General features: G+C 43.7%; 1 long non-coding RNA gene across 12 annotated transcripts in view; it reads left to right on the top strand.

The window, feature by feature from the left end:
* Positions 1-15,444, top strand: part of LOC309633907 — a 29,985-nt gene extending 14,541 nt beyond the window's left edge. For 8 of the 12 annotated variants that reach the window (XR_014247757.1, XR_014247758.1, XR_014247760.1 and 5 more), the window contains 2 exons: positions 4-146; positions 9,193-15,444. This is a non-coding gene — a long non-coding RNA (uncharacterized lncRNA). Of the gene's footprint in view, positions 1-3; positions 147-1,193; positions 3,141-5,310; positions 6,969-7,019; positions 9,046-9,192 lie in introns of those variants that run through there. The other 4 variants (XR_014247759.1, XR_014247766.1, XR_014247767.1 and 1 more) reach the window with 4 other exon arrangements.
* The last annotated feature ends 2,810 nt before the right edge of the window (positions 15,445-18,254 follow it).

Genomic DNA, 18,254 nt, shown 5'->3' with positions numbered 1-18,254 from the left:
CAGAACTTATCATCACAGGGCATATTATACACTTGTTTGTTTGTTTGGCTGTGACACACGGCATGCGGGATCTTAGTTCCCCGACCAGGGATCGAACCGGTGCCCCCTGCAGTGGAAGCGCGGGACCCTAACCACTGGACTACCAGGTAATTCCCTACTTGTTTGTTTTTTAATCCGTCAGCCTTCTCACACAAAAATGTATACTCTTGGAGGATAATTTATCCGTGGCATTCACTGCTGAGTCTCCACAACAATACCTAGCACACAGTAGGTGCCCAACATATACATGTCAAATCAGTTTGTTCAATGTACTCTGCAATCCTCCTGAAGAACTTTCTAGCAAAACTCTCCAGGGAATGAGCTAAGAAGACCTCTAGAGGGTCATAACAACAGATTACAACCGTCCAGGGCCTTACAGTTTACAAAGCAGGGAGGTGCACTGCGGTGAGCACGGGCCTTCACCTTTCAGAGCCCTGATTTCCTCCTTGTAAAGTGGAAATAACACCACCAGCCTTTGGGGACTGTTGTGACTGATGGAAGAGGTGATGGGTGTGAATCGCCCCACCTGGCACCTGGTACTTAGCAGGTGCTCCACGCTTGAGGACTGGGCACTATTGTTTCTTTTATTTTTTTTTAATAAATTTATTTATTTATTTACTTTTGGCTGTGTTGGGTCTTCGTTTCTGTGCGAGGGCTTTCTCTAGTTGCGGCGAGCGGGGGCCACTCTTCATCGCGGTGCGCGGGCCTCTCATTATCGCGGCCTCTCTTATTGCGGAGCACAGGCTCCAGACGCGCAGGCTCAGTAGTTGTGGTTCACGGGCACAGTTGCTCCGTGGCATGTGGGATCTTCCCAGACCAGCGCTCGAACCCGTGTCCCCTGCATTGGCAGGCAGATTCTCAACCACTGCGCCACCAGGGAAGCCCTATTGTTTCTTTCTTATTGGAGCTTCTCAATTCCGTGTGGGCATTATTATTCTATCCCCACTTAATCAACAAGGAAAGCCCAACTCACAGAGGCTTAAGAATTTGCTCACGGTAGCTCAGGCAGGACTAGAAGTCCTCAGAGGGACAGAATTCCCTATATTTTAGTGCCTTACCTGTCACCCCGGGGCGGCCAGCTCTGGCAGGAAAGCACATCTTGTAAATACTCTTATTTCCTCCTCCGCCCTCACTTTGATGTTCCCCATTTTCAGTATGTCACCCATCGCTGTGGGAAAAGAAGAGCTTTGGAGAGAAGCAAAAGCCAAAGGGGAAGCTTGTGCATTTGGTTAGTAGGTGAAAGGCAAATCCCCCTCCTGCCCACCTCTCCAGCCCATTCTGCAGCTTCCCCCAGTGCCTCCCCCGAGTCTCCCCGTAGCCCGCATTTCTCTAAGCCCTAGGGAGCCTCCACGTCCCAGCGTCTAAGTTGACAGGGATTCTGGTCCAAGCAGGTGGGATGGGCCATGAGACTCATTAGCATAAATCAGGAAATTTCTTGCAATTGAGAGGTCCTCAGAACACTGACTAGATTATAAACACTACTCGTAATTGAACTTTCTAAAAAAAACTATAATCTAAAAATATTTATAATAGTGTTATAATTCATGAACATCTCCTAGATTCCGGGCATTGTGGGAGGCAATTTACAAATACCTGACAACAACCTGAAAGGCAGGTATTATTATTCCCATTTTATAGATGAAAAAGTTGAGACTCAGGGAGATGAATGATCTTCTCAGAGGTCATGTAGCTACTAAGTGATGGAGGCCCAGGATCTAAACCCAGGTCTGCCTGCCTTCAAAGCTCATGTTCCTGCTCCACAAAATATGCAGGTGCGGGGAGTTAATGTGCCTTAGGACACCTGTCCCGCCAACCCTCTGAAGAAAATTGGAAATATCCTAAAAAATACAAAAATCAGTGGATGGTTATATGAATTATATAGAGTGAGTGTAACCGGTAGAATATTTTGCAGTTATTGAAAATTACACACAGAATATGATGACACAGAAAAATACTTGTGATAAATGGAAAATGTAGGATACAAAATGTATATCCATGGAGGTTATAATTTAAAATGTATGTCCACTACATAAATGAGCATGTGAAGTATAAACAAGCATGTGCAAAAGACTGAAAGGAAATATATAATCACAACTGTGTGGTGGAATTTAGAGGGATTTTCCCCCCCTCTGGTTACTAATCTCCTGTAATGTGGTTAAATTACTTTGCAATTTACATATTAAAAAAATACTCTAATAAGACAGTCTTCTCTGAAGTCCTGTAGCTTTGCAATAGAGCACATACACCAGCATGCACTGGTTTTTTTTTTCATTGAAGTATAGTTGATTTACAATGTTTCAGATGTACAGCAAAGTGATTCAGTTATATATATATGTATACATATATACATATATTTTCTTTTTCAGATTCTTTTCCATTATAGGTTATTACAAGATATTGAATATAGTTCCCTGTGCTGTATAGTAGGTCCTTGTTGTTTATTTATTTTATGTATAACAGTGTGAATCTGTTAATCCCAAATCCTTAATTTATCCCTTCCCCTCCTTTCCCCTTTGGTAATCATAAATTTGTTGTCTATGTCTGTTAGTCTATTTCTGTTTTGTAAATAAGTTCCTTTGTATCTTTTTTTTTTTTTAGATTCTACATATAAGTGATATCATGTGATATTTGTCTTTCTCTGACTTACTTCACTTGGTATGATAATCTCTAGGTTTCAGAATACATTGTTTTAAATTGCTAACTAGAGAGATGACTTTCCTTTACCAACTGCTCCAATCCTGGAGTCCCCCTGTCCCCTGCCACTTATAAATTGTAGCTCTTCCTGCACATGTTCCTGGCCAAGCAAGCACTGGGTATTATCCTCACCCACATCTGTGTTTGCTAATGCCGTGCTTTGGTCTAGAGCTGCTCTGTTCAATATGGTAGCCATTGCCACATGTGTATATTTAGATTTAAATTAATTAAATAAATACATAATTGAGCCCTTCGGTCTCACTGACCATATTCCAAGTGGTCAACAGCCACATGCAGCTAGTGGTTATTGTAGTGGACAGCACAGATATAGAATGTTCCTATCATAGCAGAAAGTTCTATTAGACAGCACTGCTCCAGCATCTAGACCGAAGACCATTTCTTTTTTTTTTTAATTAATTAATTAATTTATTTATTTTTGGCTGCATCAGTCTTCGTTGCTGCGGGCGGACTTTCTCTAGTTGCGGCAAGAGGGGGCTACTCTTCGTTGCGGTGTGCGAGCTTCTCATTTCTCATTGCGGTGGCTTCTCTTGTTGCAGAGCACGGGCTGTAGGTGCCTATCCCAGGACCAATCACATTGGAAGAAAAGATTGGCCTAAGTCACTGTCCACCACTGTACCAACAGGGGCAGTGGCTGATGGTTCCATTAGAACCATGGAAGGTCAAGAAAAGGCAGTCACCAAATAGAAAAAAGGATGGAGCACACAGAAACAATGGCAGTCACTGCTTTAACCCCATCACTGTTATTTGCACTGGGCCTACCCACACGCTAATCTCATTAGTTTTCAAAATCATCTCAATGAGAACAGTAATAACAATACTATCTCATATTGAGAGCCGAGGTACAGTGGCACGTGCTTTTTCTGTGCATTATTCTTTTTTTTTTTAATTTATTTATTTTTATGTATTTATTTTTGGCTGCACTGGGTCTTTGTTGCTGCGCGTGGGCTTTCTCTAGTTGCGGCGAGCGGGGGCTACTCTTTGTTGCGGTGCGCAGGCTTCTCATTGTGGTGGCTTCTCTTGTTGCAGAGCATGGGCTCTAGGCGCGCGGGCTTCAGTGTTGTGGCACGTGGGCTCAGTAGTTGTGGCTCATGGGCTCTAGAGCGCAGACTCAGTAGTTGTGGCACACGGGCTTAGTTGCTCCGCGGCATGTGGGATCTTCCCGGACCAGGGCTCGAACCCATGTCCCCTGCATTGGCAGGCGGATTCTTAACCACTGCGCCACCAGGGAAATCCCTGTGCGTTATTCTTTTTTTTTTTTTTTAATTATTTATTTATTTATCTATTTATTTATGGCTGTGTTGGGTCTTTGTTTCTGTGTGAGGGCTTTCCCTAGTCGCGGCAAGCGGGGGCCACTCTTCATCGCGGTGCGCGGGCCTCTCACCATCGCGGCCTCTCTTGTTGTGGAGCACAGGCTCCAGACGCGCAGGCTTAGCAATTGTGGCTCACGGGCCTAGTTGCTCCGTGGCATGTGGGATCTTCCCAGACCAGGGCTCGAACCCGCGTCCCCTGCATTGGCAGACAGACTCTCAACCACTGCGCCACCAGGGAAGCCCCCCTGTGCATTATTCTTGATCCTCATGCTTGTGCTTGTTCTTCGATAATGTTGGGCTTGTTTTCTTACTTTGGGTAGAAATAGCAGATCTTGTTTCCTGGACACTCAGACTTGACCTTCCTAGGTTCTCCATGGTCTGTTTCCCACAGCTGGCCCACCCCTTGCATTATGCTCCAGACTAATTCAAGTCATCCACGTATTAAACATCAAATCCTTTGCCCTCAAGCCTATACTCTCTCTTTGGGAGTTAAATGAATAAGACATTCACACACAGGATTACTCGTTAGGTTGGGCGCCAAGGGGCCAGTTCTAAACCAGAACTTAAGTCTACGTAGCCCAGCCTGGGGACTGGACAGTTGACCAGAGGCTGGACTGGATGCCCTCTAGAGGGCCCTGGAGAGCTGAGAGGTCTGTGATTTAATGGTCAGGGGAGAAGAAGGAATGTTCCCGAGCCATGGCTTCTCCTTGGATTGAATCCAGCCTACACAAGAGCTGCTTGGGGCCCAAGTTGTCTAAGTAAACACTGATTCCTTGACGAGTTTCCAAAATCAGGAATAGAGCAACTGTTTGGTTTGAACAGGCTGCGCTCTGTAAACCACTGCCTGCATATCACCAGGGCCCCATGTAAATATTTTAGCTACAGATTGGAAGAACACAACTTTTTTTTTGGAAATCCCATCACTTTGTTGCTAGGCTTATAATGAATTATATGTTGTCTCTGTTGTTAGACTTAAAATGAATGTGTGTTATTTCTATTTATTGGGAGGTCCAATTCTCTAATTTTATTATAAGCATCTTAGATGTGTCTCTACTGGGACTGTTAGGGTTTGGGGAAAGCCCAGTAAATAACATGCCACTTTTTCCTGCTTGAATTTGGAACAAAATGAAGGGAAGACAGGAATCAAGTAGGTAGAGATGAAAGAAATTTTATTACCAATAAAGCTGATAATGAAAACGTTGGCTTTTGGTGTCTGACTAAGGGGCCTTCTAATTCTTCACCCTAGAATTAGGCAGACTTAGCCACCCAGTTTGAGATGGCAGTGGACAGGAACAGACCTGTGCCTCAGGGGTAGAGCCTGCTCCTGTTGGACTTACGGCTTGGAGGAGCAGAAGAAGATGTGTGTTGCTAGAGAGAAGCAAGGAGGAAGGCACTGAGCTGAGCATGTCCAGTTCCTTCTCCCAAACCTGCCAATCAGATCGTTACTCCTCCTCCTATGGACAACGGTAAGAGAAGGAACCAAGAGCCGCTGACATGTTACTTTGATGGACCTCCTGCCTCATGGAAACTTGAAGCCAGAGAAAAGGGGGTTCACACCAAAAGACACTTTGATGAAGAATAAGGGCAAACTGAGGACCTGGTCAAGGACCCCCCAGACACAGCCTCTTGGCAGAGAAGATGACCACTGCTTGAATCAGGAAGCAGAACTTGATCTTGAAGAGAAAGTTTACCTTCAGGCATAGTTGCAAAAACACTGGTAATACTCAGGCCACATTACTGGTAGAAAAACCGAGACTCAAAAGCATTGCTCCAGTCACCACAATTGACATCATCTGCCAAGAAAACGTCACCCTCTGCCCAACAAAACCTCCCTCTTGACTGTGGCAGGCAAGGCCTGTGCTACCTAAAGAACAATGCATCCAGTGAAAATTGGCATCGTGAATTTCAAACCTGGTCCTTTGTGTGTTTCCTCTCTTGGTTGTGTGGCAGGATAGGTTTCCCTGGGCCCTGCGCTCTCTCTGCTCCTTTCCATTCTCAACCCTGGAAGGAGATGAGAAGGCAGATCTTTTATCATAATAATGCCACAAAGATCTACAAGAACCTATTAATATTGGTAAGACAGAAATAAGTCTTTTTAGCCTCAATCACAAGGGGTTGTGGCTCGATGGAGCCAGAGGCCCTGGGGGGGCCAGGGGTAGAAGATGAAAGAGGAGGCAAAGTGGGAGAGAAGGTACCAATGCAGAGAGCACAGGAATAGCGAAGATGTTTTACATCATCGTCTTGATGTTGAGAATGTTTGTGATTGGCTGGGGAACTTCCTGGGAGTGGACTCGGCCTGCTTGCCCTTCCAGGAGTTGGTGGGCATAAGGGCAGGGTTTTACTTAAATGGCTTCATCATCCTCAATTATCAGTGGCCTCTCTACCACGTTCCTCCCTCCTCTTTGATTACCAAGCCTTGTCCCTTCTTTATCTGGAATGTCTTTCTCTCATCTATCTCCTCATTTCTACTTCCACTGCTCTCACCTCTCAATTGAAAAACTTCTTACCTAGACTTCCTGCCTTTTTCATTTCCCTTCTGCACCTACTGTTCATTTCCTACCAGACTGATCTTTCTGGAAAACAGATCTGATCTGCTTAAGGTCCTCTGTTATTAAAAAGTCTTTGCTCATTCCTTGTCGCCTATAAAATAAAGTCTAAGATCTGAGATCCTCTGGCAGGCATTCAATTTATTGCCCACTGTGGTCATTCATTCATCCCACACACAAAGACAAGTGTAGCTAAGCAAGTATGGAGTGTGGGATCAGAAGGAAAGAGGTTGGGGGTAAATTGGACAAATGGACCAGTTTTGCAGGACACTGGTGGGAAGGAGAAATCATCTGGTATTTTAAATATTTACTGCGTCTTCTTAAATGTCCAACCAGAGGGGAATGGTGAAGTGATTTATGGAGCCTCTGCTTATATTATATACTTACAGTTTAAAATTACATTTTACAGTTCAAAACTAGAGTGATATATTGGACTTCCCTGGTGGCGCAGTGGTTAAGAATCCGCCTGCCAATGCAGGGGACACGGGTTCGAGCCCTAATCCGGGAAGATCCCACATGCCACGGAGCATCTAAGCCCATGCGCCACAACTACTGAGCCCGCATGCTGCAACTACTGAAGCCCGCGCGCCTAGAGCCCGTGCTCCACAAGAGAAGCCACTGCAGTAAGAAGCCTGCGCACCGCAACGAAGAGCAGCCCCTGCTTGCCACAGCTAGAGAAAGCCTGCGCGCAGCAATGAAGACCCAATGCAGCCAAAAATAAATAAATAAAATAAATAAATTTATGTAAAAAATAGAGTGATATAAAAAACAAAACCAAAAAATGGGGTGATATGTATTCTAAAAAACTCATGGTATATTCATAGAATAACAAGCCATCTAAAAATAAGATTTTGAAGAATATTTAATGAGATTATAATATAAAAAAGTAGAATAAATATTATTATATTATATCCATGAAAAGAAAACAGACTAGAATGTATTACAAAAACATACTAGTGTGTGGTGGAATCACAGGAGACTTTTCATTCTTTACACTCTTCTGTATTTTTCAAATGTTCTACAATAAGCATGTATTATTTTTATTTTAAATCAGAAAAGACTATGTTTTCAAGGTTTGTAATAATATGAGGAAATGTAATTTGTTATAATGTTAAATTTTAAGAGCAAAAAAACAAAATTATGGAGAGCTCAACTATGTTAAAATTTTGTTTTTAAAAGGTAGAGGGAAATATACCCAAATGTTAGCAGAGGTTGTCTTGGAATATTTTCTTTAATATGCAAGTATTATTTTTATTTTGTAGGAGAAAACATTTTATTCAATAAGTTATCATGACAGTGTATCATATTATTCAGGTTTCTCCACAGAAACAGAACCAATAGGATGGATTTATTTATTTGTTTGTTTGTTTATAAGGAATTGAGCCTCACAGTTATGGAGGCTGGTGAGTCCCATATCTTCGGTGTGGGCATTTTCATTTATGGCAGGCATTGCGCTGAGCATTTTACATGTATTACTTCATGTCATCCTCATTATCACCGTTTATAATATAGTCTGCCATTTATTCCCATATTCCAGGGAGGGAAAGTGAGGCACAGAGAGGTCAAGTAACTCTGCCAAGGCCACAGGGTCAGTGAGCAAGGGAATCAGGACACCAGACTGGGCCGACTTCTCCATTAGACATAAGAGGCACATTGCATGAGGTCCATGATATTTTTAGGGGCCCACACATTGTTTTAATTTTCATTTATTTTATTTTATTTTAAAAATTTATTTGGCCATGCCGGCAGCTTGCAGGATTGAACCCAGGCCCTTGGCTGTGAAAGCGTGGAGTCCTAACTGCTGGACTGCCAGGGAATTCCCAATTTTTTTTTTTTTTAAATTTTTTAATTTATTTATTTATGGCTGTGTTGGGTCTTCATTTCTGTGCGAGGGGTTTCTCTAGTTGCGGCGAGTGGGGGCCACTCTTCATCGCGGTGCGCGGGCCTCTCACTATCGCGGCCTCTCTTGTTGCGGAGCACAGGCTCCAGACGCGCAGGCTCAGCAACTGTGGCTCACGGGCCTAGTCGCTCCACGGCATGTGGGATCTTCCCGGACCAGGGCTCGAACCCGTGTCCCCTGCATTGGCAGGCAGATTCTCAACCACTGCGCCACCAGGGAAGCCCCCAATTTTTTATTTTAAAATTGAGAGGAAAAAAATGAATATAATGATAATAAATATATAACGAATTTAGTCTGGATTTGATTCATCCTTATTCCAACATAGTCCTAAAATATGATTTTAAATATTTTTTTTGGAAGGAAAGGCCCACAAGGGCAGGAGTGCCTCCAGACCCCCTAACTCTAGGCCCCTGCACTTAAACTATTTATGGCTCACCCCCTCTCCGAACCCTAGTTAACCCATTTTAAAGCCTGGATGTCTGTGTGGACTCAGACAAGTCACCCTTTCTGTGCCGCAGCTTCCTCCTCTGTAAAATGGGAATCATAGCTAGTGCAGACTCGTCTACAGCTGTGGGGATGCCCTGAGTGTACGTGCACGACACACAACACCTTAGCTACGTGCCTGACGCTCAGTGAGGGCTCCGTAATGATTAGCCACATCTGACATCATTTCTCGTTGCAGCTCAGGGTCTGGAGTGTCCACACCCCGCAGGGGCTTCTCTGAGAGGCCAGCTGGCTGACAGCCTGGGCAGAGCAACACCTCTTCAGGCCCACGGCATCTCCACAGCAGCCTTGGGAGAGATGCTGATGAGTTCTTCCACCAACCAGGGGAAAGCCACGCTTATAAAAGCTTCCAGGCCTCAGCGATAATTTCTCCCCTTTCCACACCCCTCCCCGCTCCCCTGGGCCCTTTCCCATCTTAGCTCTGTTTCTGCAGGAAGCAGGACAGAAAGGACTTGGTTTGATGCAAGTGAAGGAGAGAGAGCACAGACTTGGAACTCTCAGGAACTGGCTTTGCAGCCCAGCTGTGCCAAAACAAGTTTGGACAAGTCACTCAACCTCTCAGCCTCAGACAAATAACAGGAACAGACAATTAAAGTAGGAATAATACTTGTGACCATTATTAGTAGTAGAAGTGTAAGGGCTTTGGGGTCAGAGTCCTTTGGGTCAAATCATGGATTCTACCTCTTGACGGTACCTGACTTCACTCCAAGTCTAAGTTTCTCATTTGTGAAATGGGAACAATAATAATACCTCAAAGGGATATTGGGAGGATTAAATGAGATAATTAGATCTAAAGCTCTCTGCAGCAAGGGTACACAGTAAGTGCTCTATAAAGGTCAGCAACGGTCACTTTAATTATAATTGTGCCTCTTCATGAGCCCTATAACATATAGTCCAGATTCCCAACTACACACAGTAGGTGTTAATGGGTAGCTGTGGAATGAATAGATGAATGAATGGATGGACGAATGAACAAACTCGCCATCACTTTTGGTCTGGGACTCTTCTTCATGCCTAATCCCCTTTGACCTAAATGCAATAGAAATTTTAGCAGCTTCAAGACTTTCAGTCTTCTTGTTTTTTCATGACTGGATGAGGCAGTTTAAAATATGTCTGCAACTCTGACACTCCCTTCAGAAGGTGGACCCTAATTCCCCTCCTTGACTATGAACTGAACTTAGTGCCTTGCTTCTAACAAATAGAATAAAGTAGAAGTGACAGTGCGCAACTTTTAAGACCAGATCATAAAAATCATGGAGGTCTCCCTCTTGGATTGCTTGCTCTGGGGGAAGACAGCTGCCATTTCATAAGCATGCTCAAGCAGCTCTGTGGAGGGGTACATGTGATAAGGAACTGAGGCCTCTTGCCAACAGCCATGTGAGTGAGCCATCACGGAAGCAGATCCCCTGGCCCCAGTCAAAGATTTGACTGCATCCTCATCAGAGACTCTGAGCAAGGACCACCCATCTGAGCCTCTCCCAATTTCCTGACCCAGAAAAACCATGAGATAATAAGTGCTGGGGTTTTTTAAAAAATATGTTTATTTATTTATTTGGCTGCATCAGGTCTTAGTTGCAGCACACAGGATCTTCATTGTGGCGTGCTGGATCTTTAGTTGTGGCGTGTGAACTCTTAGTTGTGGAATGAGGCATCTAGTTCCCTGACCAGGGATCAAACCCGGGCCCCCTGCATTGGGAGCACAGAGTCTTAGCCACTGGACCACCAGGGAAGTCCCAATAAGTGCCATTTTAAGTGGCTATGTTTGGGGATAATTTGTTACAAAGCAACAGATAATAATATACTTTGTATGAATATTCTTGATAAAAGTTTGAAACAAAGGCTTTTCTAATAATACTTGGCTCATGGAGACTTCTGACTGTTCATTCTACATAGTGTTTTAACACTATTCAGAAAGCCTGAACCCACACTTTTCTTGTGACATTACTATTACTAGACCATGCCTGTTAACTAATTAAGGACCCTTCCCTGCCTGGGATCTCAAGTGGGCTGCATCCTGACATCTGTTGTACACCAGCCCTCAGTGGGATTGGCACCACTGGATCCCTTGGCTGGGAAGGAAGAGTCAGACTCAGGGATAAGCAGGCTTCTGTCCTGTCAGTAGCTCATATTTGAAAGCATCATATTATCAATTTCAGGAGGGTCCATCTCAGAGAGACTATTTCCTTACTGACAGCTCCCATGCTGTTTTAACAGCAGCTAATCCCTTCACCTTATTTGGAGACAACTTCAGAACCCTTTCCCTGGCTAGCCAAGTCTCGGCACTTGCTGGAGAGAACTGTCAGAGGCCTTTGCATCTGGGAAGTCTCTGCCTAATGTGGAAAAGATCCTGGAAAGAGTGTCTGTGACTGATCAGGTTGAGGGCTCAGGGCTGATAAAGACAAGCCAGCTCTTCTTCTCTCACCATGAGGATGTTAGCAGTAGAGCTGTCCTGAGGGCATGGTCAGTGTGGCTATGGCAGTCAAGTTCAACAGTCTTTTACTGAGCAACTGCTATGTGCCACTCACTGTAGACAAGACCAGGACACAAAGATGAGTAGACAAGGTCCCTGCCCTCAAAGAATTCACGGTCTAGTTGGGAAGACAGGCAAACCAGTGAATAATTTCAACTCAGAAGAGTAAGCAGAGGTTGATCTGCATACCAGGTGAACTGGGAGCAGGAGAGAGCAAGGAAGGGTTCGCTCCTTGGACATGGAGAGGTTAGGACAGATTCAAGGAATACCAAGGAAGTATGATCAGCCATGAGCCAAGTAGAGGGGAGAAAATCGTATGTTAAGGACTTTGAAGGCTAGGGCAAGGATTCCTCTGACTTCTTGGTCTTAGCTTCTGAGGGCTGGCAGGATTTAATTTATCCCCTTCCAATCTCTCTTAGAGTCTAACTGGATCATTAACCATGAAATCAAATTTGAAATTTAAAGGAAGATCTCCTAAAAAGAGGTAAAAGTAAACTTACACCTGGATTTTAGCAAGGATCCTGAGACAAGGGTTGAGTGCAGATTTCTTATCAAATCTGGAATCTGTTTACTTTGACCATCTGCATTGCCCTCATGCTTGGACTTTTACAGTAGCCACCTAACTCATCTCCCCATTTCTACTCCCTATCCTAAGTCCAGGCCCTCATGGCAGCTACAGTGATCCTTTAAAATTTTCAGGGACTTTTTCAGGGGGCACGGGTTCAATCTCTGGTCAGGGAACTAAGATCCCACAAGCCTCATGGTGAAGCCGAAAAAAAAAAAAAAAAAAAAAAACTGTAAAAAAAAATAAATAAAAATTTTAAAAAATAAATAAAATTTTCAGGTTGGATAATGTCTCTTCTCTGTTTAAAACCCTTGGAAGGCCTTCTATTATGCTTTGGATAAAATCCACCTGCCTTTCTATGCCCCACCAGGCCCACGTGTCTGCCTTCTGCCCACCTCTCCAATCTCCTCTCCTGCCCCCCCCATCTGCTCACCCTGTCGCATGCACTGGCCTTCTGTTGCCCAAACATACCAAGCTCTTTCACACTCAGAGCCATCCACTCACTCGAAACATGTTTATCAAGCACCTTCTATGTGCCAGACATTGTCCTTGGCACTGAAGATACAGCAGGGAACAAAATGTGCACAAATCCTTGCCCTGAGGAAGCTTACATTTTAGTGAGGGGACAGACTGTAAACAAGACACATCAATGAACACAGTATGTTGGATGAGAATCAGGACTAAGGGAAAAGAAATAAAGCTGAGGGAGGGTATCAGAGGTGCTGAGGAGTGGATTTGCAATTTTCAACAGGGTAGCCAGGGATGGTCTCAACGAGGTGACATTTGAGACTTGAAGGTGGTGAGGGAACAGGCCAGGCAGATATGTGGGGGCAGAGTATTCTCAGAAGAAGCAGTATTCGGTGCAAAGGCCCTGAGATTGGGGCGTGTCCAGTATGTTCAAGGAACAATGAGGTGGCCAGAGGGGCTGGAAGAGAATTAGAGGTGAGATTCAAGAAGTAACAGGAATCTTAATCAGGTGAGTCTGACAGGCTGGCACAAGAACTTTGGTATCTGTAGAAACCTCTACCTGAAACATTCCACCCTGGCTCTTCACATGCTGCCTCTTTCCCATCTTTCAGAACTCAGAGAGACTCTCCTTGATCACCCTCATCCCTCACTGTCACAACACCATCTTTTCTTCATAGTAAGTACCAAAATATGAAATTGTTTGATCTAATTACACATACTTCTCTGTTTACTATAGCACAAGCTCCACTGAGGGCAAAAGTCCTATCTGCCCTATTGACCATTGCAAACCCAGGGCTTCGCAGACTGTCCAGCACTCAGTGAGTGTTCAATAAATCATTTGTTGAATGAAAGAAATAGGGAGATTCTGTAATTATTATTCCTAGTTTGAACCCTATGGAGTATGAAGAAATACATTTTGACATTGGAGGAACATCCCCAGGAAACTTGTGGGCATTGGCCTGGAGGTCAAAAAGCTTTCAGAGAGAGAGAGAGAGAGAGAGAGACTGAGAAAAGAAAAACCAAAAACATGCCACATGTATGGACTTGGAAATTAGAACGGCCTTGAACTTCTAAATAATAAATTACGTAGAAGCTAGAAAGCAAAGGAACAAAGCCTTCAAAACACTAAGTGAAAAATGTTAAGATAGAATTCTACGCCTAGCCAATCTATCAATCAGATGTGAGGCAGAATAAACATAATTGCAGATACACAAACTCTCAAAAATTTTACCTCCCATGCACTTTTTCTCAGAAAGTGATTGATGATGTACTCCACCCATGTGAGAGGAAAACACAAGACAAAGACGAGTATCCAGGAGACAGTGGCTCCAACCCAGGCCAAAAGTGAGGGAAACTCCCAAGTTGATGGCAAAAGGAAGACAGCATGACAGCTGTGCAGACAGCTCAGGCCAGATGGGTATAGGAAGGCAGAGGGCTCCGGGGTTGAGGTCTCCTGAAAAATAGGGAAATTCACACATCATCCACTCCATGCAACCAGGATTGCCTGCGTCATTTACAGGACCCAGTGCAAAATGAAACTAAAGAGGCAAGGCCTCTGGCTTGAAACTTATTAAGAATTTCAAGATGGTAAAAGCAGGGTGTTAAAAAAACTGGGTGGGGGACTTCCCTGATGGTTCAGTGGGTAAGACTCCATGCTCCCAGTGCAGGGGGCCCAGTTTCCCTCCCTGGTTGGGGAACTAGATGCTGCATGCTGCAACTAAGACCTGGTGCAGCCAAAATAAATAAATAAATAAATAAGTAAATAAAATTAAAAAACAGAAACAAAAACTGCGTGGGCTCTTCTGAGAATGGGGCCCTGTGGAACTGCATGGGTCATACGCCCAGGAAGTCAGCCTTGCATGTGACCATGTGGAAAACTATAGCTGGGGACTTCCCTGGTGGGCGCAGTGGTTAAGATGCTGCGCTCTCAATGCAGGGGGCCCGGGTTTGATCCCTGGCCAGGGAAGTAGATCCTACATGCATGCTGCAACCAAGTGTTCGCATACCGCAACTAAGGAGCCAGTGAGCCGCAAGTAAGGAGCCTGCCTGACGCGACTAAGACCTGGCGCAACCAAATAAATAAATAAATATTTTAAAAAAGAAAGAAAGAAAGAAAACTATAGCAATAGCCATCCGCATCTGCAAGCTAAGAGAAACAAACTCTAGTTGACTTATGGAGAAAGGGAATTTATTCAAAGAATATCAGGTGGTCCATAAAATCCCAAGAGGGTTAGAGAACACTCATCATAGCTACCCTACTAGAGGAAACTCCTTAAAGCAGGCTGTAAACTAGTACACTGAAGGTGATGCCACCACTGTCCCCAAATACTAGGCACTGCAGCTTGCAGATCTGATACTGCTGGGTCCCTGGGGATGGTTCAATGTCATTGTCTCGCACTGCTGCCCTGCTACAACTTCTTCTACCCAAAAAAGTTTTCCTGTATTTTCTGCTTCTCCAGTCATTAGTTATCTATTCAAAGTCAGAAATGTGTGCATTATGGGACTTCCCTGGTGGTCCAGTGGTTAAGACGCAGTGCTTCCTCTGTAGGGGGCATGGGTTCCGTCCCTGGTCAGGGGAGCTCCGCATGCCGTGTGGTGAGGCCAAAAAAGAAAAGAAAAGAAAAGAAAAAAAAAGAGAAAAAAAAAAAAAAGAAATGTGTGCATCTGATGGGTGGAGCCCAAGCCAAGTGGCCATGCCCTAAGCTGCAAGAGGCTGGGAAAGTAAGCATCTAGAATCTTCCACGTCTATGAAGGAAGTTCTGCTTCCCACAAGTCTCCTAAGGGGGAATTCCCCAAATACAGGAAGGGTTTAAATCTGGGCAGCCAGGAAGAATGACAAATATCTGCTATCGAAGTATAGGAAGAATTCGTACTACATAGACTAAAACAAAACAAAACAACACAAAAACTAAGCAAATGAAACCAAATATAAGACAAGTAGAAATACAGATAAAAATAAAATAAGAAATGTTCAGAAAGGAAACACGATAGTACACTATCTGGCTCACCAGGGTTCTACATTTGCATATTCTGAATAACATCAAAACTGAACGTGGATTTAACCCCCCACATTTCATATTTATCACCTGGTGAAGATGCAAAGCAGAGAGTCAGGGTACTTGATGATTTAAGGATGCTAAAAAAGTTATCTGCCATACTGGGAAGTTAATAGATAATGCCTAAAATAGATACATAAAAAATTAGAAGTAAAATCATATGTAGAAATATGGACATCAATGCCCAAAGAAGCTGCTAAAACAGCAGCTGGGGAATAAGACTAGAAAGTGAGGAGAGGTCAGGTTAGGGGAACTGCATTTTTCTTGTTGTTTGTTTTTGTTATAAGCCTGTTTGTACTTGTTTTGGTCAGGCTATATCATGCTACGCTGCAGTAACAAATAAATCCTGAAACTCTCAGTGGCTTAACAAAATAACAGTTTTTTTGTGGGGTTTTTTCCCCCTCATTCATACAGAATCCAGTGTGGGTTGGGCAGCCCTCTTTAGTCTTGTTTTCCCATCACCTGATCAAGATCATTGCAAAAGGAAGAAAAAACTGGATGGTGAGGTGGCACATTTTGAAGGGCCAGGCCTGGAGATAGCTTACATGGCTTGTAGCCACATTCCACTGCACAGACCTCAGTCACTTGGGGCCAACATAAATAACTCTTAGAGAGCTGGGAAATGTGATCTTCTCAGGAAGATACATAGCATTGTCTTAACCACAATACCATTTACATTTTTTTTTAAATAAATTTATTTATTTATTTTTGGCTGAGCTGGGTCTTTGTTGCTGTGCACGGGCTTTCTCTAGTTGCGGCGAGTGGGGGCTTCTCATTGCAGAGCATGGGCTCTAGGCGCACGGGCTTCAGCAGTTGTGGCACGCAGACTCTAGAGCGTAGGCTCAGTAGTTGTGGCGCAGGGGCTTAGTTGCTCCACGGCATGTGGGATCTTCCTGGACCAGGGCTCGAACCCGTGTCCCCTGCATTGGCAGGCGGATTCTTAACCACAGCACCACCAGGGAATTCCCCCCATTTACATTTTTAAAAATTCATAGACTTTATTATTTAGAGCAGTTTTAGGTTGACAGAAAAATTGGACAGAAAGTATGGAGAGTTTTCACATATCCCATTTTACCCCACCACACATAACAAATTTTTAATATCTTGCATTGGTGTGGAACACCTCTAAATTTTTAATATCTTGCATTGGTGTGGGACATTTATTACAATTGATGACCCAATATTGATACATTACTATTAACTAAAGTCCATAGTTTACATAGGGTTCACTCTTTGTTAAACAATTCTTTGGATTTTAAGAAATGCATATCATGTATCCACGATTATAGTATCATGTAGAATAGTATTACCGCCTTAAGTATCCCGTGCTCTGCCTATTCATCCCCTCCAACACCCATGCTCCCTGAACCCCTGATCTTTTCACTGTCTCTATAGTTTTGCTTTTTCCAGAAAGTTATAGAGTTGGAATCATACAGTAATCAGTCTTTTCAGAATGGCGTCTTTCATTTAGCAATATGAGTTTTAAGTGTCCTCCATGTCTTTTCATGGCTGAGGGCTCATTTCCTTTTAGCACTGAATAATATTCCATTGTCTGGATGTATCACTGTATGTTTATCCATCCAGCCTACTGAAGAACACCTTGGCTGCTTCTAATTTTTGGCAATTATAAATAAAGCTGCTATAAATATTCATGTGCTGGGTTTTGCATGGACATAATTTTTCACCTCCTTTGGGTGAATACAGATACATTTGTGGGGATGCAATTGCTGAATCTTACGGTAAGACTATGTTTAGCTTTGTTAAAAAAAAAAAAACTACCAAACTGTCTTCCAAAGTGGCTGTACCATTTTGAATTCCCACCAGTAATGAATGGGACTTCTTGTTGTTCCACATCCTTGCCAGAATTTGGTGTTATCAGTGTTTTGGATTTTAGCCATTTTGAAAGATGAACAGTATGGTTGTATCACATTGTGGTTTTTTAAAAAAATAAATTTATTTATTTATTTTTGGCTGCGTTGGTCTTCATTGCTGTTCGCGGGCTTTCTCTAGTTGAGGTGAGTAGGGGCTACTCTTCGTTGTGGTGTGCGGGCTTCTCATTTCTCATTGCGATGGCTTCTCTTGTTGCAGAGCACAGGCTCTGGACACACGGATTTCAGTAGTTGTGGCACACGGGCTCAGTAGTTGTGCCGCACAGGCTTAGTTGCTCCACAGCATGTGGGATCTTCCCCAATCAGGGTTTGAACCCGTGCCCCCTGCATTGGCAGGCTGATTCTTAACCACTGTGCCACCGGGGAAGTCCCAACAAGGGTGAATTTTGAGGACATTATGCTGAGTAAAATAAGCCAGTCAAAGAAAGACAAATACTGTATGATTCTACTTATATGAGGTACCCAGAGTAGTCAAATTCATAGAAACAGAAAGTAGAGTGGTAGTTGCCAGGGTCTGGGGGGTGGGGGAAATGGGGAGTGTTGTTTAATGAGTATAGAGTTTTGGTTTTGCAAGATTGAAAAGTTCTAGAGCTCTGTTGCCCAACAATGTGAATATACTAGACACTACTGAACTATACACTTAAAAATGATTAAGAGGATACAGCACGCGGGATCTTCGTTGTGGCATGCAGTTTCTTTTTTTTTTTTTTTTTTTTTAGTTGCGGCATGTGGGATCTAGTTCCCTGACCAGGGATCGAACCCAGGCCCCCTGCATTGGGAATACAGAGTCTT

Source organism: Balaenoptera borealis (assembly GCF_965194805.1).
Source record: "Balaenoptera borealis genome assembly, chromosome: 1".
Lineage (NCBI taxonomy): Eukaryota > Metazoa > Chordata > Mammalia > Artiodactyla > Balaenopteridae > Balaenoptera > Balaenoptera borealis.
Note: the sequence above shows the minus strand (reverse complement) of the source record. Positions and strands in the feature narration are given on the sequence as shown.